Raw genomic sequence first — 26,559 nt, forward strand, 5'->3', positions numbered from 1 at the left:
TGTCTTGACGCTTAAGCTTAAGTACCTTCAGAATATTGAAAAACCAAGGCAACATTTATTTTATTCCTAAAAAGGAAATTTTTAACCAAAGTTCCACTTACTGGAACAAAAACATTTTGCAGTTTAACAGAATGATTAAATAATCCTGGTAGTAAAACTCTGTTTTGCGAAATGAATCCACTGGGTAATGAAAACCAAGCCAATACAACACGGGTCAGCAAACTATGGCCCCTGCGCCAAATCTGGCCCACCACCTGTTTTCATAAATGAAGTTTTATTGGAGCATAGCCACATATTCATTTACATATTGTCTCTGGCTGCTTTGGTGCTAGACAGTAGAGTTGAATAATTAGACAGAGACCATATGACCAGCAAAGGTTAAAATATTTAGTATCTGGTCCTTCACAGAAAAAGTTTACAGACTCATAAAATATTAAATTGTTACAGTTAAATATTAAATTATAATTTAATATTAAAATATTTCAATATTAAATGATATAGGGTTATAATTTAATACAAAAGTATTTTAATATTAAATTATGTGGGATTTCAATATTTAATTATATGGCTTTATGAGCAATTCATAAATATAAGAAAGAATATTCCACACCACTTTACTTTAAATGTTAATTGTTATCAGGAAAAGTATTGGAAATTAAACAGAATACTTTAAGCTCCCTGTTGTGTGGCTGTAGTGAATCCAGACATAAGATCACTAAAAGGCATCAAGCCATCCCATAGAAGGAGCTGTTGTGATAGTCATAATTTGAGGAAGATGCAGAAGGTTCTGGAATATGGTTCAGCATCAAGAAGACTAGGGAAAACACTAATGGGAGGGATGGTTCTCGGACTTTATTTGCAGAACCCTTTCTTCAAACAAAATTTCAAAGGGAAGGAAATCCAAGATACAAAAAAAAAAAAAGGTGAAGGTGATGATAAAGCTGGGGTGGATGAACTTTAAAATTCTGCTTGATTGGATCCCTCTCTCTCTGGCCTTCTCTGTGCAGAGGAGCTTTGTATTTTCAAATTAGTAACATATCACTGAAAGTGAATCAGAAAGCTTACTGAAAGAAAAGGCATATTTGTATGTCCATCCAATCTAATTTCCAGCATGTCCTGATATGTTTCTTATGCTCTGTTGCCATCTCCCACTTATTTTGTCTTTTATTTTCCTGTTATGAAATATTTGTGACAAATGAAAAAGGTTGAGTTTAATATTTACTCAACAAATTTTGTAAAACTTTAACTCAGTAAATGTACACATAAACAGAGAAGTATTTTTGGTATGCTGTTCAGCCAGTAGTCATAGAAAAGTTTATTACTTCTTGAAAGAAATAGTATTTTTTACATTCTGTTCCTTGGTTAAACCAGTACTTTCACAACAGTGAATAATAACTGTAATGGATATAACTTATTGAGTACTAGCCATGTGCCAGGCACTATTCTCGATACTTGCTGTGGATTAATGCATTAATCAAAATTCCTATGACATGGAATCTATTATTATATTCATTTAAGTTGGAAAAAACTAAGGCTCAGAGTAGTTAGTAACTTACTCAAGGCTCCCTAGCTAGTGAGTAGCAGAGCTGGAATTAAAGATTTGAACTCAGTCTGATGATAGCCTTCTCTCATAATCACTGCTTTTAAATTTTTATCTTTTACTGCCCTCTATTGAATTCATTTTACTTTATTCTTTTTCTCCCTCTACTAATAATTATTCATTTTAGTTCTATTATTGTAGGAGATATCTTAAATTTTTATCATCTTTATTTGGCTTGAAGTCTAAAATTAATAAGTTTCTCTCCCCTTTTCCTAAACAATAAATGGAGCTTAAAATGCTTTCATATGGATCATCCTCTCTTCACTTACATGTAATTATTATTGATTATTTTGGTTCTGTTTTTTCTTAACACACGAAATTATAATATTTTCCACATTCACTGCTCATTTAGATTTACCCATGTGTTTATCAAATACTTTCCTCACCATTCCTTTTTACAGTTTAGTCCTTCCTTTTAGATTGTTTTTATGCTTCTTTAAGTGCATCCTCTCATTGTTCTTTCATCAAGGGTCTGTTGGTGGTAAATTCTCCATCCTTGTAGAAAATTGTCTTCATTTTACCCTCAGTGTTGACTAACAAATTTGCTAGATGTGGAATCCAATATTGGCATTTTTCTCCAAGCATTTTGAAAATATTGCCTCATGAACTATCAGTTAGAATCCTTCCCGATATAAGGAATATACCAAGAATATTCAAAATAGTAGTTCAAACAACAACAATATATGTATACATATATGAATTTTTCTCTCATAACATGCAATCCAGACCTAGGCAGAACCAGGGTTGGTCAGTTGAGCAGCTCAATATATCAGGGCTCTGGATCAGTTTCTCTGTGACTTTTTTATTTTATGTTACAGTTGTTAAATGGCTGACAACTACAAAATCACGTCCTAATGATGACAATGCCCAAAGGCTTGAAAAAGGAACAGATTTTTCCTTACACATCTCTGTATATATCAGATAGAATAATCTTTGTCAGAAACCCTCAGACTTGCTCTCATCCAGAACTTGGTGACATGCCCAGCCTCTAATCTAATCACTGGCAAAGGTGAATGGAATGTTCTAGTTGCTTGAACTAGTAATGGCGCTCAGGGTGGAGCACATCTTTCATACCTGAACAACTAAGGGTTCTGTTAGCAATGTGAAAGAGGTTAATGGCTATTGGATAGGCAATCAACAGTGCTTGCCACACATTATCTTATAGCTCCTGTGGTGTAATTGAGAAATCTGCTGTCAATCTAATTAATTATAGTTCAATTATAGGTAATCTCTTTCTATTTAGCTGTTTTAAGTCTTTCTCTTTGATGTTGTGCTTATTCACATCATCCAGGAAACAGGTGCCAAGATGTGATTAGATGGGCAAGTTTTCTGGAAGACTCTTTGAAGGATAAAAGAGAGGGAACAGGAGAAGACAGGGAGGATATTCAGGTTCTGACATTTATGGAGGAGAGAAAAATGAGGAGGAGGAGTCTCAGACTACTATGCAGATCCAATAAAGTTTTGGCCAGGCTGATGGAGAGTCCTAGAACCAAAATTACCATTAAAACACTTCCCTATCTTGCAGAAATGGACTATATTAATACCCAAATTATGTTCAGCCATTTGAGGGGGGACGCAGACCACAACCTGGCCTTTAGGGTGGACCTAGTACTGGATTCAGAAAGGCAGGGTTTGGGGCTGTTAGTCAACGATGCACTCATAACAGATCCGGGTGGTATATGTTCATGGCTGCCTCAGATGTTATTTTTTTGTTGTTTTTAAAGATTTTATTTATTTATTTGACAGACAGAGATCACAAGTAGGCAGAGAGGCAGAGCAGAGAGAGAGAGGGAGAAGCAGGCTCCCCGCTAAGCAGAGAGCCCAATGCAGGGCTCGATCCCAGGACCCTGGGATCATGACCCGAGCCGAAGGCAGAGGCTTTAACCCACTGAGCCACTCAGGCGCCCCTCAGATGTTCTTAATGTGTGGATTTACTTTTATTTATCCTGCTTGGGGGTTGTGCTCCCTGAATCTGAGAATTTTCTCACAATCTCATTTTTGATTTTTTAATCAGTCTTAGAAAATTCTCGGTCATCATCGTTTCTTCCTATTTTCTTTATTTTCTGCTTCTAAAATTTTTATTAGATATGTATTGTGTTATGTCATTCTATCTTCCATGACCCTTACTCCATCTTTTAGATTTTTCATGTCTTTATCTGTCTATACTATATTCTGTGTAATTTCTTCAGATATGCATTCAAGTTCACTAGTTCTTACTTTATTTGTGCCTTACTTGCAATTTAAGTTGCTCTTGGTATTTTATTTTCCATTGAGTTTTGCATTTTGATTTTATATTTTTCTTTTTTCTTTTTTTGATTTTATATTTTTCATTTTTAGAATTCTTATTCTTTTTGAAGTCTACATGATCCTTTTTTTTTTTTTTTTACAAATAGTGTTTTATTGTTATGTTTTACTTTCTAACTTTAGCCATTTTAAATGTGCTTTTTTATGGTCTCTAAACAAAGGCACTATTACCTGTTATTCTCAGGGATCTAATCTTATAGTTTGTTGAGTGTATTGGCTTTTGTTTAAAGTGGACTATTTCCTCATATAATTTTTAACTTTGGATTGTGATCTTGTTTGCAGTTGTCTCTACCAAGGCGTCCAGATACTCCATATGGTGTCCAGATACTTCCATACTAATGTCTTATATTGGTAGTCGCTAAACCACACAGAAAATAGAAACTCAACATAATTCATTGCATGATCTACATCCATACTTATGAATTCTCAGGAATGATTTTTTTTTATTGTTTTTACCCAGAGCCCAGTCCAGAACAGACAAGATTCTTTTTTGTTCTTTTATGCCAATGGGCAGATTTTTTCCTAGTACACCCTTTTTTGAAGTGTCACATTCTGAAGGTCCATATATAGGCAACATAGGCAGGTCTCAGTTGCAACTTCCTGCCTTGGGATAACTCAAAGCCTGTGTTTTGCTTCTTTCACCTTAGCCTTAAAAGCCTGTTCTTAAATCACCCACTTGCAAAGGAGCTGCTGTGTCAAATCCTGGGCATGCCATTCTTATTTAGAATTCCCACCCTGGTTTTGGCTTCTGAGTTTTTTTTAAACTTCTGAGTGCCATTCTTCATTTGAAAAGATAAATGATATATTTACCTAGCATTTTTAGGTGCTTTGTGGTATAAAACGTTTTAGGTTTTCTAGTCTACTATTATTTCCAGAAGCTGAATTCTTAGTTCCTACTCTATACTGTTTCTCTGTAGTTTGATTTCCAAGCATCAAACTTTGCTTGCCATCAATATACCTTTTCTTTATAGTTTAAGAAATTGTGATATTAGAAAAAAAATCTTGATATCACTGACTTCAGAGAAAACTATAGTGCTTCCAGGGAAGCTACAAGAGGTCACAGATATGCTAGGCATTGATGCCGGAAAACGTTTTGACCAAGCTTCCCATTGAGTCACTGGAAGAAAAGCAGATGCCTTTTCTAAGGAGTACTAGAAAGTCACGTTGCTTGTTTTGTTTTGTTTTGTTTTTGTTTTTGTTTTTAAGCATAAACCATTGTTTCAAGGAAATTGCTCTGTTAACTGTTTTCTATCATCTACTAAGAAAAAGAGAAGAAATAAACTGCTGTGACCCAGCTGGTTAGTTGTGTATGTTATGAAGTTTTATTATGTCAATAAAGAGTTACTTTTCTTTTTTATTTTTAGAAGGGTGTGGCAGGGAGGCAGAGGGAGAGGGAGAGAGAGAATCTCAAGCAGACTCAGAGCCAGACATGGGGGCTCGATCCCACAATGACCTGAGTTGAAATGAAGAGTCCACGTTTAACGGACTGAGCCACCCAGGCACCCCAAGAGTTACTTTTCTTGAGAAAGTATGTTTCTGAGTCCTATAAAACTGGATGAAAGGTAGTCAGCTGCTAGATTATTATCACAGATCCAAGGATCCACAGATCCATCTAGTGGCAACAGTTCATGTAAACTTATGTCCATATAATTCACAAAAATAAAAGTAGACTCATTTTTTATGTAATTGACATGTATCAAGCTTTCCAACATCAACTTTTTGATAAAAATGTTTTTTACAATACATTGTAATATTCTTTTAGGACTTCTGTAAAGGAGATTTCTAATGGCTATCTACCAAGTAGCTATTCTAAGTTAGAGATTTGTTTTTAAAAATGTTTACATTTTCTATACCATTTAAGGAACAATTTGTGAGTTAATATAACAAAGTCTCATAATTTAAAACTTATTTTCATGTTGATAGAGCTAAGCTGAAACTTACCCTGAGATATCCCATCGAAAGGGTAATATGAAGATTGTATAAGGTTTGTTTCACCTGCTTAAGAGCATAAACTGTTTTACACATGTTAAAAGCAAGAATACAATTAGCATTTTTATTGTTTTTGTTTAAATTGGTGACCATAAGAGCTTCTATAAGACATGAGTGGTAGTAACATTCATGCAGTGCACTTGAGAGTAATTATCACACGCTTATATTTTAAATATGATTTGTACTTTACAATTAATAAAACTTGACTTTCTGAATTAGGCTGAATTAATAGAGTTTAAAAATATCTCTAGTCATTGTCTTAAATGTAAATATTTTATATTCGAAGGAAAGCACAGTGTCCTTCTCTTAAGCTGTTTCCTTTGAGGAATCATTACATTTTCATGACTCACACCTTTGGGTTCAGTTTTCGCTTACAATTCCAAATCGAGCTGTTCATGTCTCTCCTCTATTTCAAGCAATTTTTGCCCCATTCATTTTGAAGATGTGGTCAGAGACAGGGGATGAGTGGATAATATTCAATCCAAACAACATGACTACACATAATTGAAAACATTCACTGCATTTTAAACTGACATTTAAGGATTGCTCTGGACTAATTTATCCTGCCCTCTTCAGCCTACATATTTCTTCTGTGCATAATTCCTTCTTGAAATAAATGGGAATTTGGCATGTGGCAGGAGTACATGTTTCATGAAATGGGAATCTGGGACCTGTCATTTAATAAGAAATCTGCTCCTACCTTAATTGGCCTGTCTCCCTATTGTCTTTCACTATGCTATAGCAACATAGGCAAGCCTTCCATTCCAATGTGAAATGCAACTATTTTAAAATGCAAGGTACATATGGATTACCATGAGCAGGAGGCAAGTAGTGTGATCTATTAAGACTGAAGGTGGAAGGATTTTGAAATGTTATGCTTACCGGACATAGCATAAAAATAAAAATTTCTATGTGCTGCCTTATGACCATTTTTATTACAACATATATTTTTACTTACCCATACCAGTAAATCCTGGAAAACATCTTAATTATGCGATGAGCTTTAGGACTAGGCCTTTAAATTGAAGAGAAAGTAATGGGTTTTTTTAGTTGTTCTTCAGTACTATGCACACTACACTGGAGTTTAGCCTTTACCTTAACATCTACACTTTCTACATTTCCATTTACAGATAAATATTTCTTATAGATAAAGCGAAATAACTTTTAGCATCTAAAACATTTTCAAGAAGTTGTTAATATTTGCCAAACACATTGACTAAATTATAGTATCCATGCAAGGGAATACCATGTAGCTTAAAAGAAAAAATGACGAGGAAGATTTCTGCGCTGTGTGATGTGAAGCAATTATAAGATGTATTTTTAAGTGAAAAAAAGCAAGATGTAAAAATGTGTATGTGGTATACTATATTTTGCATATGGAAAGGGGGCGAATAATAGTATATATTCATATGCTGTATATTGGCAAGAAGAATACTGGAAAGATGAATAGGAAACTACTTAAAAAAGGACCAACTTCAAAGGGTTGGATGAGGAATGGGGTGAAGGGGGAAAGAAGAGAAAATGAAGCTTCTCAGTGTGTATCTCTATATACAGGTTTGGGTTTTTTTTTAATTTTTATTTAAATTCAATTTAGTTAGCATATGGTGTATTATTATTTTCAGAGGTCGAATTCATCAGTTGCATAAAACACCCAGTGCTCATTACATCAAGTGCCCTCCTTAATGCCCAATACCCAGTTACTGCGGGAGCAACCTTCAGTTCATTTCCTAGAGTTCAGTGTCTCTTAGGGTTTGCCTCCCTCTCTATTTTCATCTTATTTTATTTTTCCTGGCTCATTTTCAGTTTTGAAATTTAAATTTAATGGAAATCAGAGAAAAGGAATTTACCAATACATAAAAGACTGTTTTACCCTCTGATTCCCCAAGAATACTATAAGTTTACATGGTGGATCTAGATTTTTTTCTTGAGTCTACTGTTAACTAGCTATATGACCTTAAGCAAATCCCTTAACTCACGTGGACTTCAATATTGTAAAATAAGGAAGTTGAAATAGATGGTCACCAAGGCCCTTTCTCGTTCTAACATTCCATGACATAACAGAAAACCCTACGGTAGCAAATTGTTTTCTCCAATAAAATAATAGTTAAAATGGGTTTTCTTACTTAGGCAGTTAGGTGCACATTAGATATAAATTACCTTTTGAAAACCTGTATTTACTGCTGCACTAAAGAGAATTTCTTTTAACTTTGGACAAAAACCTTATACAAATATTTTTAAAGATATTATAAGTGTACTAACAGATGAACTTAAAACAAACTTTAATTGCTAATAAGTATTTTGATAAGCTTCTGAGTCTTTATTAAATATGTGTTCATGTTTGATATCCATTCTGTTGAAGCTTCAATTATTTAATTACAGGTCTTGATATGAAACTAATCATGCATATATCTATACGAAGCTTGCATACTGACAGGATAAAATCATTAAATAGTCATTACTGTAAACTGACGTTGGCCTGAAATTTTTGCAGTTAACGGGGGAGTTGATGCTTGATGAACAATCCAATTAAAACTGGCAACAAAAGACCTAAAATGTCAGCCAAATTGCTTTTTAATAGTCAATGCAGCCGTCACAAAACATAAACATTAAAGTCCCCATAGAAGCATAAAGCTTCATGGTGAAACAATTCTAGAAAATGAATAATAATTACAGCATCTTGAGGATTCTTTTAATAGATGTGCAGTCATTAAAAATATTTTGTTAGTTAGAATCAGATGACAGAGTATGTTTTGCTGAATACTTCCTCATATTTGTTATTGTCATGGTTTTATTTCATGTAAGTATAATTTCTAATATTATAAAAAAAAGTTATTTAAAAGACATTTTAAGAACCCTCAAGATAAGGTTCTGAAAAAAAGAAAAAGAAAAATATACACTATGACCTGCTAACATCTCAAAATGTAAAACAACAATGAATCCTCAGTTACCCTAAAGTTTAAATGAAAAGACAGGGAAGCCAGTTGTTATCTCCATGGGCAACCTGAAAGCAATGGCTAACATTTAGACTCTCGAGGCTCTAAGTGTGTAATAGTGGACACGTGAATGGATTAATCACCATGATGTTTCCTACTGTCCAGCAGTTTGATTTTTAGTTGAAGATACAAATTCATATATTTTCCTGAACTTTTTACCTTTGGTTTAAATGTTTCACACATGGAGACCAAAGGGTTAGAATGCTATGAAAGATTGTCTTGTATTTTAAGAGTAATTCAACTTAACCCTTTGCCCTTACTGCCATGTTTTTTCAAAAGCAAAGAAAGAAGTTGTGAGGTTTTTGTCTTTGTGGAATTATAACACAGGAGAAAACATCAAGTGGCTCCTCTGGGAAGTGTTCGAACCATCAGGGTTTTAATAATATATTCATTTCTTTCCCAGTAAACATTTGCGGAACACTTCTTATGTTTCACCCAAATGTTGTCCACTCTGGGAATCTGGAGATAAGTAAGATTTGGATACCGTCCTAAGCTTCCTATTTAACTGAAGGTTAAACACGTAAATAGTCAACTGTAATACAAAGGGGAACTTTGTGAAGAATTCAAATCGAGAAAATAAAAAATACTTCTCTCCCAGATTCAGTGTGAGTTAGGACTCCTTAGCCTACCATATATTTTTTGAAAATATTTTGTAGCATAGATATAAACAGTAGAGCACTCAAACAGATGGTGTCCTAATACATTTATGTATTAGAATTTCTGTCAATTAAATATTGCCTTCCTCTACAATCATAGTATAATTTTATGTGCTATGAAGGGTAAATTGATGTTCATACTTCTCCAGCTGTGGTTCCTCTGTTTTATCAGTTGAGGAAGTTAGTGATGGGTTTTCAGAACAAGAATTTTTAAAAAATCTCTCAAAGGAGTGATATAGGCACATTGGGACTTCAAACTCTATTAGCTGAAACATGAGGAGAAAAACCTATAGGAATATAAATGAAACTTTAATGGCACCATATCACAAAATATTAAAATGACCCAACGACCAGTAAAAACTTCCTTATCTTCTTTTTATCTTAATACAGCAATGACTAAAATATGGAGGGAAAATTCTAACATGTAGGCTATATCTCTAAACCATCATCTCAGCCTGTGGGAAAATAAAAGTGCCTTGGTCTGTATCATGCATGTAATCAGATAAAATGGTGTCAGCAATTTGATTAAGTGTTGCCTTAAACAGACCAAATCAGCCAGCTCTTTTGTTAATATATGGACCACAGAATAATAAATATAAAGATAATTTTCTACTCCTGAAGCAGTCTTTTAATATTCACACATTTTTTTGAAATGAGCTTTCAGTGTGTAAAAGAGTAGATACATAACATACATGCATAGAAATTCTTATGACCTCATGTGAATTGCTTTATGTATATTTTGCAGTTTGTCAATGTCCATTCATACTAAAAAATATGTCTCACATATTTAGCAAGGAATTGAGCACCTTTATTACCTAGGCATTGTGTTGGGCACCATGGGTGCAAAGATGAGTAAGATAGAGACTTCAGTCTCAAGCACCTCATTGCCTAGGTAAGGAAGCTTACACAAAGAAATAATTATAGTGCTGTGAGATCTCTGATAACTGTAATAAAGCATGTGAGAACACAGAAAAAGGAAATGGATAAAGCCATCACAGAGGAGATAACATTGCCTAGAAGATTTGTGTTTGCATAGAAGACTCGTGTTCATCCTTTAAGACCCAGCTTCACCGAGGAAGGAAGGAAGCAATGACATCTAAGCAAAAAGCATGTACAATGCCTTAGAGACATGGAAGTGCATGGCCTATGTGAAGTGGAGGGATGGGAGATAACACTGCCGCCATTTATATGCCCCACTAAGAATTTTGTACTACATCTTATTGGCAGTGAGCAACCACTGCATTAATTGTAATTAAGAGAACAGTTGTGCATTCGCTGTTTTGGGTTACGTATTGATAATACATAAATTAAATAAGTTGTTAATAAATTCCAGAGATATCAAATGTTCTTTTTAGATAAGAATCCAATGCTTAGCTTTCAAGGTGTTATCTGTAGTCAATGTTTTCTACATTCCCCTGATATATTTAAGTCAGGTAAAGATTTTCTAAGATGATTTATTTATAAAGCATGATTAGCATTTTCCCCCATAAAAGCAGGAATAAAACCAGTATTGTGCCTATACAGAAACCCTAAATTTTTAAATATAATATTCAAGTAGCACTCTTAAAAGAGGTCAAACAATGAAATTATGCTACATAATTCATAACTAACTCAAGGATGGTCAGAAAATAAATTTTTACTATCCCAGTTATTCTAATGTTAAAACCAATAACATGGAGATTTGGTCATCCTAAGTTACTTTTGAGCAACTTAATAATTTAGTAGGCAACATGGTATGTAGATCAATGACTTCCCATTTATTTTTCTCACCATATCACACAGAAATATATTTCACATCATAATAGACAAAACTGAAACAAAGTTTCATGAAATAGTTCTTCTCTTTACTAAATAAATTCTTAACTTCACTGAAAAGTGAAATTATAGAGCTGATGCTCCGTGATATATTCTATTCTATTTCATGTTTAGATGCTAGTCAAAATCAGTTTCATGACCCAGCATTTAGTCACAGGCAGAAGTTTGGGAAAAACATGGTTATAAATAGAATAGTTCAAAGACTTGGGTTCTTTTTCTAGTTTCTCTTCACCACTTACCATCTCTGTGATCTTAGTAAAGTCTCTTGATTTCTCCACTTTTTGATATACAAAGTGAGGATGATGCCTTCTCTGTCTATCTTGCAGACTCCTGTTATAATGAGCAAATGAGATATTTCAATGAGCTTTGCAAACCATAAAAAACTATATAGGTATAAAAAAGTGATATCCATAAAATGAAACTGTACTTCATTGTTTTGTATTTTGTGTGACTTTGGTGAACCTTTTAATTTTTCAAATGCATTCCTGGAAAATAATTTCCTTGGGGGTATCTAGTCACACCAGATATATCAGAAAATAAGGTTGACAAAGCGTTTCCAGTTCTGAATAAGAGACAGCGGTGACACTAGTTCAAGTATGGTTTACATTTTTGGCCTCTCAGAAGAGAACCTGATACAGATCACCACCCTTTAAACTAAGAAGATGCTTGTTAAAATAATGGAAGGAATGCATGGCTTCATATTGTGTAATTTGCTTATATGACACATCTTTTATGATACATGGTGCCCCTGCTAAAGTTAGCCTTTGGCAAAGATATGTCATAAACACATTTGCAGAGCTCTAATAGGAAGAAATCTATAACAGTGAAGAGGGAGACAGGCAAGCCATTCATTTGAAAAAGCAATGTTTAGTAAAATATTTTTATGAACTGCCTGTGTTCAGTTCTTGCCTCCCCAAAAATGACCTGAGATTTAATAGAATTTGATGATCAGTTGCCCAGTTTACTCCATTCTTCCAGCTAGCATTTATTGAGCACTGACTGTGTGCCACACTGCAGATGCTATAGAAGTCATGAAAAAGAAGCAGCCGTGGGCACTGCCTTTCAAAGAATTTCTGCTCTGTTAGGCAAAGTAAAACAAGTATGTAGATATGAGGCACAATGTTAAGCCATTTTGGTTGCGTGAAGCAGTGACTTACTCAGACTAACTAGCTCAGGTGACAAGGATTTATCATGAATATGCATATCTAAAGATTGAAAATGAATCCAGCTCTCGAAACCTCAGCCATACAAGCTTGTGAATCTTCAGCCTAGGATTCTGCTGTTCATATGACATAGGGACTGGCCTCATGTCTGCTATTTTCTGTGACCATCTGCTTGCTCTTCCTGCCACCACCTAGCTTCATATGTCTTAGGAGGTGCCAAGAGCATAAGAGGAATATGGTGCTGTAGGAGGTCAGAAGAGAAAAATATTGCTTCTTTATTTAGATTTCAAGGAATGCTTAATGAAAGGAATAGCATTGGTATTGGGCCTCAGAGGAACAGTGGGATGTAGACAGAGTATGGGATGAAAGGACATTCAGAGTGGAAAGGCAAGTATGAAAATAAAGAGTCAATGATGGAAAGCACCAGTTGTCTCTTTTGAACAGCCAACATTGCAATTTGACTGGAGAAAATGAAATATAGAAAGGTAGACTAGGGCAAAATCATGGCCTTTTAACCTCCCAAATGCATAGTTTTAAACCTTGAAATTGAACTCTAATTTAATCAACATATACATACATATTAAATATATTACAATAATATACAATATCATTATTACATAATAAGATTTAACACAGAATGTTATATAACAATCATGATACCGATATTATGTATGGATTATATGTACATATAATTCATTTTCCAATTGCAGAAACAGTTCAAACAAAGCACACTTCTGAAATATCTTCCAGTGGCCTTTGCTTTGGTTTATTTTGCAGAAACTGGAACACATTTGTCACTCCATTGGCAAGATTATCTAGTGAGGCATGGCATCGCATGGATTGATAACATGAGAAATTTACTGTCTTTAGAATCCATCATTTAATTGAGGGACAGAACAAAGAAGCACAGACATAAAGGTCCCAGAAGCAGGTGCTTCTGCCACCAAGTGCTTGCATCATCCCTAACCCCTGTACACAGGTACTACAACCCAACCCCTCTTGTTAGCTTTCTTGCCCTCTTAATCTTTTCTCAGTTCCCTTCCTCCTCAATCTGCCCTACAGCAGCAGCAAGAGATACCTCAACGGTTCTCAACTTGAAATAACTAGTCCTGGGTTTAAAGGCCACCCTCCTATTCATCTGACTATGTTCATTTCCCATTTGTACCTAGCTATGCTCTCCTCTCCAGGGTGGCAGACTTATTTGTCGTTGGAAAATACTGTCTTGAGGATCTCAGTGTCTTAATAGAAGGCAGAAGAGCAAACAAGGAATCACTGATAAAATTTGATTGCTTTTGATAAAGTAACATGAATAAGGGCTTAAAACAGGGGCACCTGGGTGGCTCAGTGGGTTAAGCCTCTGCCTTCGGCTCAGGTCATGATCTCAGGGTCCTGGAGTGGAGCCCCACATCAGGCTCTCTGCTCAGCAGGGAGCCTGCTTCCTGCCTTCTCTCTCTGCCTGCCTCTCTGCCTACTTGTGATCTCTGTCTGTCAAATAAATAAATAAAATCTTTAAAAAAAACACATAAATTCCTTGATAAATGTTGGGTCAAAGCGTAACCAAACTCTGCAAATAACAGTTACGTGTTAAGTAGTCAAGATATGCCAGCAAAAGACTTTTTTTTCCTTACTAATTCTCCAGGAAATAGAAGCTAACTAATCCAAGGTGACATAATTATAGTAAGATTCAACAAATCCTCAGTCAGATCCGGGATAAAAGGGTATCTTCTTGCTTCTTTTGAATGCTCTCCAGAAAGAGAAGGCCACATCCAAGAATATTCCAAACTAATTCCAAACCCAAGAGATATCTCTGTGCCTTTTATGTGATCCAACTATTGTCATAGCACTGATCATATTGTAAACCACATAGAAATGACTCTAGAAACATATATGTTCACATAAAACCTGGAATATTTGTGGAATGATTATATGTAGATTAATGATGTGGCAATTATCAGTGGCAGTTCTACTGAGAATAGCAGGCAGTCTTCTAGGGAAACAGAACTTCATGTCTCATTATTTTTTTCAACTGACTCTAAGCTTTTGGAAGGGGTGTGTGTGTGTGTGTGTGTGTGTGATAATGAAATTAAGCTTTTTTATGCAATCTAAAGATTTAACATGTAATTTTGTTTTATTGAACTTCTTTCCAGAATCTTAGATTAAAAATATTTATAAGGTGGGAAAACAAGGTACTGCTAGTTCAGTATAAAACATTATAATAGATTCATGGTAGAAAATAATTTGATACACTAAGAAAATATTTCTAAAAATAAATGGACTTGGCACCTGAAAAATGTAACTAAAACTAGGGTCAGGTAATGTGCTTTAATTGTATACACGTCTGTCCCCCATGCCCTGGCCCCCAATCCACCCTACTGAGCTTTTGAGGGCAAAGATATTCACTTTCACCATTTTTCTTGGGTACAAAACATGCCTAACACTTAAAAAGTACTCGACACACACTTGTTTAGAGAATAACCAGTTTGGGGTTGGGAAGGTAGTACATTAGCATTAGCATGCCTTTTGTTTCCTGTCCTATCTCTTATTTCATTGTTTGCCTCTGCCACCTTGCCATTCCCATACACTGTTCACTAAACCATCAACAAACTGATCTCTTTCAGTTGGGCCTTTCCCATACCCGTGTATCAGTCAACTTTTCAGTGAAATCTTACAGACTAGTCTGTTCTCTTTTTTAACTCTGCCACCATTCACTATTCCCTGCTCAGTCAGTTGTGTTTATATGTATGTGCTTAACCTTACCCCCGTGTCAGTTGTATGACCTTCTTCTCTGATGACCACCACTATTTCTTGTGAGTTTTCAGGTTAATACATATGTTTGCGGAGGGGGAGAGAGGATTGAATGGCAGATCGATGTCTGCAATCTTTGCAATGAGGTTAGTCAATAAAGAATACGCACAAATGTATTTTTGCTCTTCTTAGTCCACACTGTAGTTTATTTTCTGAAAGACATGATGCTGACCATTTGGTGTAAAGGTAGAAAGTGGTTATGATAGCAAGTAAAGGCATCCTCATCACAAGTGCTACCCTTGGAGACCATGTGATCATGGGAAAATAACAAATTTTCCATGCTTCATTTTCCTTGTCTTAAATTTCATTGTATTTATGGATTGCACTAGCAACTATATCCTCACAGTAACTTACTACATCTTATAATGGGAACGGTATATTTACGAAATTATATTTGCACCTCTCTGTCTGAGAACTGAGAGTAATTACAGTAGAAAACCATTTACTCAGAATGTCTGATCTGCTCTAGATTAATTATACCAGTGTTTAGATATTTTAATTCCAAATGAGAAAATAATTGTTAAATATGCTAGTTCATAAATTGTGCCATTTAGTGTGGTTTGTAAAGTATAGTGAGAAAAAAGTTTAAAATCGTCTATGTGAGAGAAAGTATGATACATAATATGGACTGTAAAATATGATAGAAAATCAACCAGTTTGTAAAACACAGGTCTTAGAAAATATTTATTTACTGGTAATATAGTATCTTGATCAACTGAATCATAGGTTGGTGCTAGGTACTGAACTGTGTCTTCCCCAAATTCATATTATTGAAGCCCTAACCCTCAATATGATGGGATTTGGAGATGGGCCTTTGGGAGATAATTCGGTTTAGATGAAGCCATAAGGACAGAACCCTCATGATGGGATTAGTACCCTTATAAGAAGAGACATCAGAGAGCTTGGTCCTTCAGTCTCTCCCTGTCACATGAGGATACAATGAGAAGGCAGACAATTCCAAGTGAGGAAGAAAGCCTTCACCAGAAACCAACCATGCTGGCACCTTAATCTGGGGCTTCTCACCTCTAGACACATGTGAAAAAACATTTTTTGTTGTTTCAGTCACTCAGTCTATGGCATTCTGCTATGGCAGCCTAGCCTTATAAAGACTCTTGCCTATGTATCATTTTATTACCTCCAGATTTTGGTGAGTAGTAAGTAATTTTTTTTCTTTTACCATCATTTGATAAAGTCCCAAATTTCCAAATGCAATCACTTTTCTCTTTTTAACATGTAAATTAAAGAATGAGCTATATCTGTTAACAGAATTCAGTGCATTAAAACTATGCTTACCCATTAAAGCATAAATGACCAAGAACATCATAATTCTTTTTGCTACCAGCAAGATTCATGATGATAATCATGTAATCATCTAATTGGCCCACCTTCTTCATAATTCTTGGATTTGGCTACACTTTGATGTCACTAACCTACATTATCACACTATCAATCACTGGATGACTGAGGTAAAATAAAGAAGCAATTAGTGAAGGAATGGCATGACTTTCCTATTGTGGCCAAAAGAACACATAACAAAATTTGCCATTGTAACTGTTTTTAAGTATACAGTGGAACACTGTTAATTATATACATACTGTTGTGCAAGGGCTCTCTAGAAATTTTTCATCTTGGGAAACCAAAACTATTCCCATTGAATAGCAGTTCCCCAATTTCTCCTTCCCTCAGCCCCTGACCATTTTCCTCCTAAAAGTTTGATTACATACCTCACATAAGAAGAACTACATGGTATTTTTGTGACTGGCTTATTTCCTCAAGGTTCAATCCATGTTGCATTGTATGACAGAATTTTATTATTTATTAAGGCTGAATAATGTTCCATAGTATGTATATACAATGTTTTCCTTTTCAATTCATCCATCAATGGACATTGACATTGCTTCCAACTTTGGCTAGTGTGACCAACGCTTTCATGAACATGGATGTGCAAATATATTTTCAAGGTCCTGTTTTCAGTTACTTTGAATGTATAGCCAGAAGTGGGATTGCCAGATATATGGTAATTCTGTTTTCTAATGTCTTTGAAGAACATTTATACTGATTTTCCATAGGATCTGTAACATTTTACATTTCTACCAGTGATGCACAGATTTCCAGTTTCTCTGTATCCTCTCCAAATCTTATTTTCTGGTTGTTTTTCTTTTTGTTGTTGTTGTTGTTGTTGTTTTGTGATCGTGGCCATCCTAATGTGTGTCAAGAATATGTCATTGTGGTTTTGATTTGCATTTTCATGAGAATGTTGATGCATCTTTTCAATATGCTTGTTGGTCACTTATATATCTTCTTTGAAGAAATGTCTCCTCAAATCCTTTGCCTATTTTTTTTAAACAGGTTATCTTTTGTTATTGTCGAGTTTTAAGATTTCTTTATTCCTGATAGTAACCTCTTATCAGATATATTGTTTGAAAATATTTTCTCCCATTCTGTAGTTCACTTTTTCACTCTGTGCATTGTTTCTTTTGCTGCACATATTGAGTAATCATTTAAAAAGTCATTTTCTTAAAGATTTTATTTATTTCACAGAGAGAGAGAGAGAATTCAAGCAGGAAGAGTGGGAGAGGAAGAAGCAGGCTTCCCACTGAGTAGGGAACCCGACTGATGCAGGGCTCGATCCCAAGGACCCCAGGAGGCAGACACTTAATGACTGAGCCACCCAGGCACCCCTAAAAAGTCATTTTAGAAAATCACTGTTGTTCAGATAGACACTTATATTCATTAGATTCCTATATAAACAAACCTCTCTTGCAATGTTTAGATCATTAGGGGTTTGTTTTTGTTTGTTTGTTTTTACATTTTTCAGGTCTTTCAAATGGAGGTGCTGTATAAATTAGATTAGAATGTATTATGAAGAATATAGTAATTGGTGCAAAACAAGTCACAAAAGTCCATAAAATATAAAATAATATTTAATTTTCTTTAAAAGAAAAGAGATCTAATACCCCTAGGGTTTTTAGACTTCAGATTTTGGCATATCCATGAAGTATTATGCTATGGATTTGTATAATAGACCAACCATTAGAGTTGTTTTATTGTGGGAGACTTGTAGTAGCTACTTGGACTACCATAACCTCATATTTATCCATTGCTGTAACTTTAGCATGTCTTTAGAAAAGGAAAACCCCCATCCATGACTCATAGTTTCAGGAAATCCATGTTATTTTAATAATATTTATTTGAAATTAGTTTGATAGTCTCTGTGAATAGATAGATGGTCATCATGAATGCAAATTGTATAAAATGAGAATTTATTTTATAGCCATAGTGTTTCATTAGTAAATATGGTAAGGGGTTTTTTAATTTTTATTTTATTTTTTCAGTGTTCCAAGATTCATTGTTTATGCACCACACCCAGTGCTCCATACAATATATGTCCTCCTTAATACCCACCCCTAGGCTTATCCATCCCCCCAAAACTCTCCCTTCCAAAACCCTCAGTTTGTTTCTCAGAGTCCACAGTCTCTCATGGTTCATCTCCCCCTCCACTTTCCCCCAATTCACTTTTCCTTTCCTTCTCCTAGTGTCCTCCATGTTCTTCCTTATGCTCCATAAGTGAAACCATATGATAATTGACTCTCTCTGCTTGACTTATTTCACTCAGCATAATCTCTTCCAGTCCCATACATGTTGATACAAAAGTTGGGTATTCATCCTTTCTGATGGAGGCATAATACTCCATTGTATATATGGACCATATTTTCTTTATCCATTCGTCTGTTGAAGGGCATCTTGGCTCTTCCCACAGTTTGGCGATTGCGGCTATTGCTGCTATGAATGTGGGGTACATATGGCCTTTCTTTTCACTACATTTGTATCTTTGGGGTAAATACCCAGCAGTGCAATTGCAGAGTCATAGAGTAGATCTATTTTTAATTGCTTAAGGAATTTCCACACTGTTCTCCAAAGTGGCTGCACCAACTTGCATCCCCACTGACAGTGTAAGAGTGTTCCCCTTTCTCCACATCCTCTCCAACACTTGTTGTTTACTGCCTTATTGATTTTGACCATTCTAACTGGCATAAGGTGGTATCTCAATGTGGTTTTGATTTGAATCTCCCTGACGGCTAATGATGATGAACATTTTTATGAAGTGTCTGTTAGCCATTTGTATGTCTTCATTGGAGAATTGTCTGTTCATGCCTTCTGCCCATTTTTTGACATGATTATCTGTTTTTGTGTGTGTTGAGTTTGAGGAGTTCATTATAGATCCTGGTTATCAGCCCTTTGTATTGTCATTTGTGAATATCTTCTCCCATTCTGATGGTTGCCTCTTTGTTTTGTTGACTGTTTCCTTTCAAAAGCTGTGCAGAAGCTTTTGATCTTGATGAAGTCCCAGTTCATTTTCGCTTTTGTTTCCTTTGCCTTTGGAGGCATGTCTTAAAAGAAGTTGCTGTGGCCAGTGTCAGAGAGGTTACTGCCGATGTTCTCCTCTAGGATTTTGATAGATTCCTGCCTCATGTTGAGGTCTTTTATTCATTTTGAGTTTATCTTTGTGTACAGCATAAGGGAATGGTCAAGGTTCATTTTTCTATACATAATTGTCCAATTTTCCCAGCACCATTTATTGAAGAGACTATCTTTTTTCCACTGGATATTCTTTCCTGCTTTGTCAAAGATTATTTGACCATAAAGTTGCATGTCCATATATGGACTTTCTACTCTGTTCCACTGGTCTATGTGTCTGTTTTTGTGCCAGTACCATGCTGTCTTGGTGATCACAGCTTTGTAATAAAGCTTGAAATCAGGCAAAGTGATGCCCCCAGCTTTGTTTCTCTTTTTGAACATTTCCTTAGCAATTCAGGGTCTCTTCTGGTTCCATATAAATTTTAGGATTGTTTGCTCCAGCAATATGGTAAGGTTTTAATGTGCAGATAGAAAAATAGTGTAAATAAATCGTTCAGTTTTCTTTTTAAAGAAAGCCCATTAAGCAATCTCTTCTGATATTTTCAGGATCAACTTGGGATAAAATGATATACTAACTAAGTTAAAGACTATTAATAAGTATCACATAAATTATGTAAGTACTACTGAAATGAGGATATTTGCTACTGAGAATTAGAAGGAAACATTTAATGATGCATGCATGAGCATATTGAATTGCATTTACAAATAAAGTAACCCATTACATGGACTTTATTGTAAGTTGTTACATAGCTAATTCAGTCCCAGAATTTTATCTTCAATGTTTACAATAAATAGGAATGGCAAGTGTGATAGAAGTACTGTCAATGGGGTTTGCTTTGAATCCCACGAGAGATGGCCGAGTGACAGTAAACAGAGTCAGTTCAATGCCACAGGACCTAATGCCTTGGGCTAAATTCTTCACTTCTCTGTCTCTAAAATGCGTACAATGTATGACCTTAAAACACCACATTTTCTTTAAAAAAATAGAAAATATTTATCTCCTTAGAATATTTTCAAAATCCCACTTTCTTAACAATTTTTTAGTTAGTCCAGTTTCATAGCATACTAATTATGTGAGCTGGAAGATATAACAGAATAGAGAGGTACAAGAATAATAACACAAAGAAGCAGTACATAAAGCTGATAATATCTTCACAATGAATGTGTATAGGCTAATGTTTTGTTTTCGTGGCACCAACACAATTGATTAAAACTCTTCTAAGTCAGTTATGTCTTTTGGATTATGAAAAGCCCCTAATCTGATATGGTCTGTTTTAATGACAAATCCATAGCTATAGTCTCTGTGCAAGACATTATGTAAATGATTTCAGGAAGGTCAGAAGAGGTCTTAACATCTGAGTATCCATGCCTTTCCCCATCTTGAGCTGCTGCTCCTAAAAGAGAAAAGGGATGTATTTTTCCTTTCATCTTACTTCACAGGTACATATCTTAACAAGACATACACAGGTACATATCTTAACAAGACATAGATAAAGAACTACAGTAGTTCCCTCTTTTCCACAGTTTTGCTTTCTGCAGTTTTAGCCAGGCTTGTCAATCACACTCCAAAAGCAGATGATCTTCTTTCTGACATATTGTCAGGAGGTCAATAGTAGTCTAACGCTACGTCACAAAGTCCACATCACTCACCTGACTTCCTCTCATCGCACAGGCATTTTCTCAGCTCATATCATCACATGATGAAGGGTGAGTACAGTACAATAAGATATTTTGAGGGAGAGATCACATTCCCATAATTTTTATTATAGTATTCGGCTATAATTGCTCTATTTTATTGTTAGTTATTATTGTTAATCTCTTACTGTGTTAATCTCTTACTGTGTTAGTTATTATTGTTAATCTCTTACAGTAGTCTCTTACTGTCTAATTTATAACCTAAGCTCTATCATAGGCATGTATGGTTCAGTACTACCCATGGTTTCAGGCATCCACTGGGGGTCTTGGAATGTATCCTCCATGAGTAAGGGGGGGAGATACTGTAGGAGCAGCAGCAACACTGAATTCTTTGAAAAACAGCTGTCTTCTAATCTAAATTCATGAGAACAATTATGGTTATGAGTATATTGGTAACTAAAATTAACCGAGTTTATAACATCTACCAGGCAATCTGCTAAGTACTTAGCATACAACCTTGGTCTGATGTTCATGCTCTTTACATGTACTATACTAGAGTATCATTAATATGCAAAGCTTTAAAATAAATATATTTGGATATAGTATAAGGCAAGTCATCTACCACAAATTATGTTGACACATAGTTATATAATTGCTCAAATATCATTAGCTTATAATGTGGATGTCGATCCTGGTGCCAATATGACAAAGTTCCTGTGTATTTATTTAATATGAAAGCTATGCCTATGGAACACCATACTTCTAAGTAGCAGACATAGTTTGTTCTGTGGCATTTTGGTATATACTATTTTAAAATGTCTCTGAATATTCCTGATACTTTATCCAGCTATCTGCACTCCTTCCCTCATGGGATTTTATGTACTTTAAGGGAATTCTTTGAAAGCCAGTTTTGCTTGCAGCTTTGCCCAGTGAACAAAGCATCAGATAATATTTGTGAAGGTCTTTGAGAGATGCAGATGAAAGGTGCTTCCTAAATACAAAGCACTAATGTTGTATTCATGAAAATGGTTTTTCTTCATATCCTTTGCTCGTTAAAGTCCCAAGGTGTTACTGCAATAAATACTTTAGAAATGCATGTATACCCCCAAATCATTTAGTATAGGAGAAACTGCAAGTGAATACACTCAGAGCACTTAAATAAAAAATCATGAAATAGAGTCTGTTATCTGAAGTAAAATGGACTGAGAGCATAATAAGAAAGCTAATCAATAGAGAGTGTTTGGTGTGGCTTGGAGGAACAGGAAAGGAGTCAACTGTTCTTATATTGACTCATGACTTCAATAATAGCTTCTTAGAACTGTTTTTGAAGAAAATAAGAAATGTGTGAAAATTGTAAAATGTTTTTTAATTCTAATGGAGAGTTTTAAATAATCAAATATGTTGGAATCAGATAGGTTTTCTCTTAAGTTACTTACTAGATGGTACCTGAATTTTATAAATTTTACTGAGTTCAATAATTAATCATGCTTTTAATAATATTACTTAGTGGTTCTACGTGCCAGGCAGTCTCTAGTAAGTGCTTTATACATGTGACCTCATATAGCTCTCAAAAAAACATTGAGATATTTTTTAGAATCCCTATTTTACAGATAAGGAGACAGAGGCTTGTAAAGGTTTGATTGCTCACTATCAAACTGATAGTATGTAGTGGAGTTGTGATTTAAATGCAGACTGATCGGGGCGCCTGGGTGGCTCAGTGGGTTAAGCCGCTGCCTTCGGCTCGGGTCATGATCTCAGGGTCCTGGGATCGAGCCCCGCATCGGGCTCTCTGCTCAGCAGGGAGCCTGCTTCCTCCTCTCTCTGCCTGCCTCTCTGCCTGCTTGTGATCTCTCTCTGTCAAATAAATAAATAAAATCTTTAAAAAAATAAATAAATAAATAAAAAATAAATGCAGACTGATCTGATCCTAATGTCTGTAACTTAACTACTGCCTCATCAGGAAATGTCCCAATGTTCTCGCTAATTTAAATAGGTCACACAGAGATGAGTTCCTCTAAACAAGTAAATTGGTAGTTGAGAAAATGCTCTACGTGATTCATGTTATTGAATGTAAACAAATGAAACCAAGATACTTTCCTCTTTATCTGCTACTTCTGAGTATAACATGTTCCATAACAATTAGATTTAATCCCTTCTCTACTTTGGCTTCTCCATCATTTCTTTGGAAAGTTATAAGCGATAATACTGTATCTCTATACCTTGACCTGCAACTGACTTTTTTTTAATTTTATTTTTTATAAACATATATTTTTATCCCCAGGGGTACAGTTTCAGGAGAATAGGAATTAGTTCTTCTTTAAATGTTTGGTAGAATTCCCCCGTGAAGCCATCTGGCCCTGGGCTTTTGTTTGTTTGGAGATTTTTTTTTAAAGATTTTATTTATTTATTTGACAGACAGAGATCACAAGTTGGCAGAGAGGCAGGCAGAGAGAGAGGAGAAAGCAGGCTCCCTGCTGAGCAGAGATCCCAATGCGGGGCTTGATCGCAGGACCCTGAGATCATGACCTGAGCTGAAGGCAGAGGATTTAACCCACTGAGCCACCCAGGCGCCCCTGTATGGAGATTTTTGATGACTGTTTCAATCTCCTTACTGGTTATGGGTCTGTTCAGGCTTTCTATTTCTTCCTGGTTCAGTTGTGGTAGTTTATATGTCTCTAGGAATGCATCCATTTCTTCCAGATTGTCAAATTTGTTGGTGTAGAGTTGCTCATAGTATGTTCTTATAATTGTCTGTATTTCTTTCGTGTTCGTTGTGATCTCTCCTCTTTCGTTTATGATTTTGTTTATTTGGGTCCTTTCTCTTTTCTTTTTGATAAGTCTGGCCAGGGGTTTATCGATCTTATTAATTCTTTCAAAGAACCAGCTCCTAGTTTCGTTGATTTGTTCTATTGTTTTTTTGGTTTCTATTTCATTGATTTCTGCTCTGATCTTTATGATTTCTCTTCTCCTGCTGGGTTTAGGGTTTCTTTCTTATTCTTTCTCCAGTTCCTTTAGGTGTAGGGTTAGGTTGTGTACCTGAGACCTTTCTTGTTTCTTGAGAAAGGCTTGTACCGCTATATATTTTCCTCTCAGGACTGCCTTTGTTGTGTCCCACAGATTTTGAACCGTTGTGTTTTCATTATCATTTGTTTCCATGAATTTTTTCAATTCTTCTTTAATTTCCTGGTTGACCCATTCATTCTTTAGAAGGATGCTGTTTAGTCTCCATGTATTTGGGTTCTTTCCAAATTTCCTCTTGTGATTGAGTTCTAGCTTCAGAGCATTGTGGTCTGAAAATATGCAGGGAATGATCCCAATCTTTTGATACCGGTTGAGACCTGATTTAGGACCGAGGATGTGATCTATTCTGGAGAATGTACCATGTGTACTAGAGAAGAATGTGTATTCTGTTGCTTTGGGATGAAATGTTCTAAATATATCTGTGATGTCCATCTGGTCCAGTGTGTCATTTAAGGCCTTTATTTCCTTGTTGATCTTTTGCTTGGATGATCTGTCCATTTCAGTGAGGGGAGTGTTAAAGTCCCCTACTATTATTGTACTATTGTTGATGTGTTTCTTTGATTTTGTTATTAATTGGTTTATATAGTTGGCTGCTCCCATGTTAGGGGCATAGATATTTAAAATTGTTAGATCTTCTTGTTGGACAGATCCTTTGAGTATGATATAGTGTCCTTCCTCATCTCTTATTATAGTCTTTGGCTTAAAATCTAATTGATCTGATATTGATCTGCTTTCTTCTGATGTCCATTAGCATGGTAAATTCTTTTCCACCCCCTCACTTTAAATCTGGAGGTGTCTTCGGGTTTGAAATGAGTTTCTTGTAGGCAACATATAGATGGGTTTTGTTTTTTTATCCATTCTGATACCCTGTGTCTTTTGATTGGGGCATTTAGCCCATTAACATTCAGGGTAACTATTGAGAGATATGAATTTAGTGCCATTGTATTGCCTGTAAGGTGACTGTTATTGTATATTGTTTCTGTTCCTTTCTGATCTACTACTTTTAGGGTCTCTCTTTGCTTAGAGGACCCCTTTCAATATTTCCTGTAGAGCTGGTTTGGTGTTTGCAAATTCTTCCAGTTTTTGTTTGTCCTGGAAGCTTTTAATCTCTCCTTCTATTTTCATTGATAGCCTAGCTGGATATAGTATTCTTGGCTGCATGTTTTTCTCGTTTAGTGCTCTGAATATATCCTGCCAGCTCTTTCTGGCCTGCCAGGTCTCTGTGGATAAGTCTGCTGCCAATCTAATATTTTTACCATTGTACGTTACAGACTTCTTTTCCCGGGCTGCTTTCAGGATTTTCTCTTTGTCACTAAGACTTGTAAATTTTACTATTAGGTGACGGGGTGTGGACCTATTCTTATTGATTTTGAGGGGGGTTCTCTGAACCTCCTGGATTTTGATGCTTGTTCCCTTTGCCATATTGGGGAAATTCTCTCCAATAATTCTCTCCAATATACCTTCTGCTCCCCTCTCTCTTTCTTCTTCTTCTGGAATCCCAATTATTCTAATGTTGTTTCGTCTTATGGTGTCACTTATCTCTCGAATTCTCCCCTCGTGGTCCAGTAGCTGTTTGTCCCTCTTTTGCTCAGCTTCTTTATTCTCTGTCATTTGGTCTTCTACATCGCTAATTCTTTCTTCTGCCTCATTTATCCTAGCAGTGAGAGCCTCCATTTTTTATTGCCACCTCATTAATAGCTTTTTTGATTTCAACTTGGTTAGATTTTAGTTCTTTTATTTCTCCAGAAAGGGCTTTTATATCTCCCGAGAGGGTTGCTTTAATATCTTCCATGCCTTTTGTCGAGCCCGGCTAGAACCTTGAGAATCGTCATTCTGAACTCTAGATCTGACATATTACCAATGTCTGTATTGATTAGGTCCCTAGCCTTTGGTACTGGCTCTTGTTCTTTTTTTTGTGGTGAATTTTTCCTCCTTGTCATTTTGTCCAGATAAGAGTATATGAAGGAGCAAGTAAAATACTAGAAGGGTGGCAACAACCCCAGGAAAATATGCTTTAGCCAAATCAGAAGAGATCCCAAATCGTGAGGGGTGAGAAAGGGGATAAAAAGGTTCAGAAAGAAAAAAAAATAAGAAACAATTAAAAAAAGAATACCAATAAAGAAAAAATATAAAAAGGAAAAAAAAAATATATATATATA

At 35.5% G+C, this 26,559-nt stretch overlaps 1 protein-coding gene across 6 annotated transcripts in view; it reads left to right on the forward strand.

Annotated features, from left to right (window-relative positions):
• TENM1 (teneurin transmembrane protein 1) overlaps positions 1–26,559 on the forward strand; it is a 785,443-nt gene that overhangs the window by 409,137 nt on the left and 349,747 nt on the right. The gene's annotated exons all lie outside the window — the stretch shown is intronic.

The sequence above is a fragment of the Lutra lutra genome, chromosome X, assembly GCF_902655055.1.
Source record: "Lutra lutra chromosome X, mLutLut1.2, whole genome shotgun sequence".
NCBI classification, from domain to species: Eukaryota; Metazoa; Chordata; class Mammalia; order Carnivora; family Mustelidae; genus Lutra; species Lutra lutra.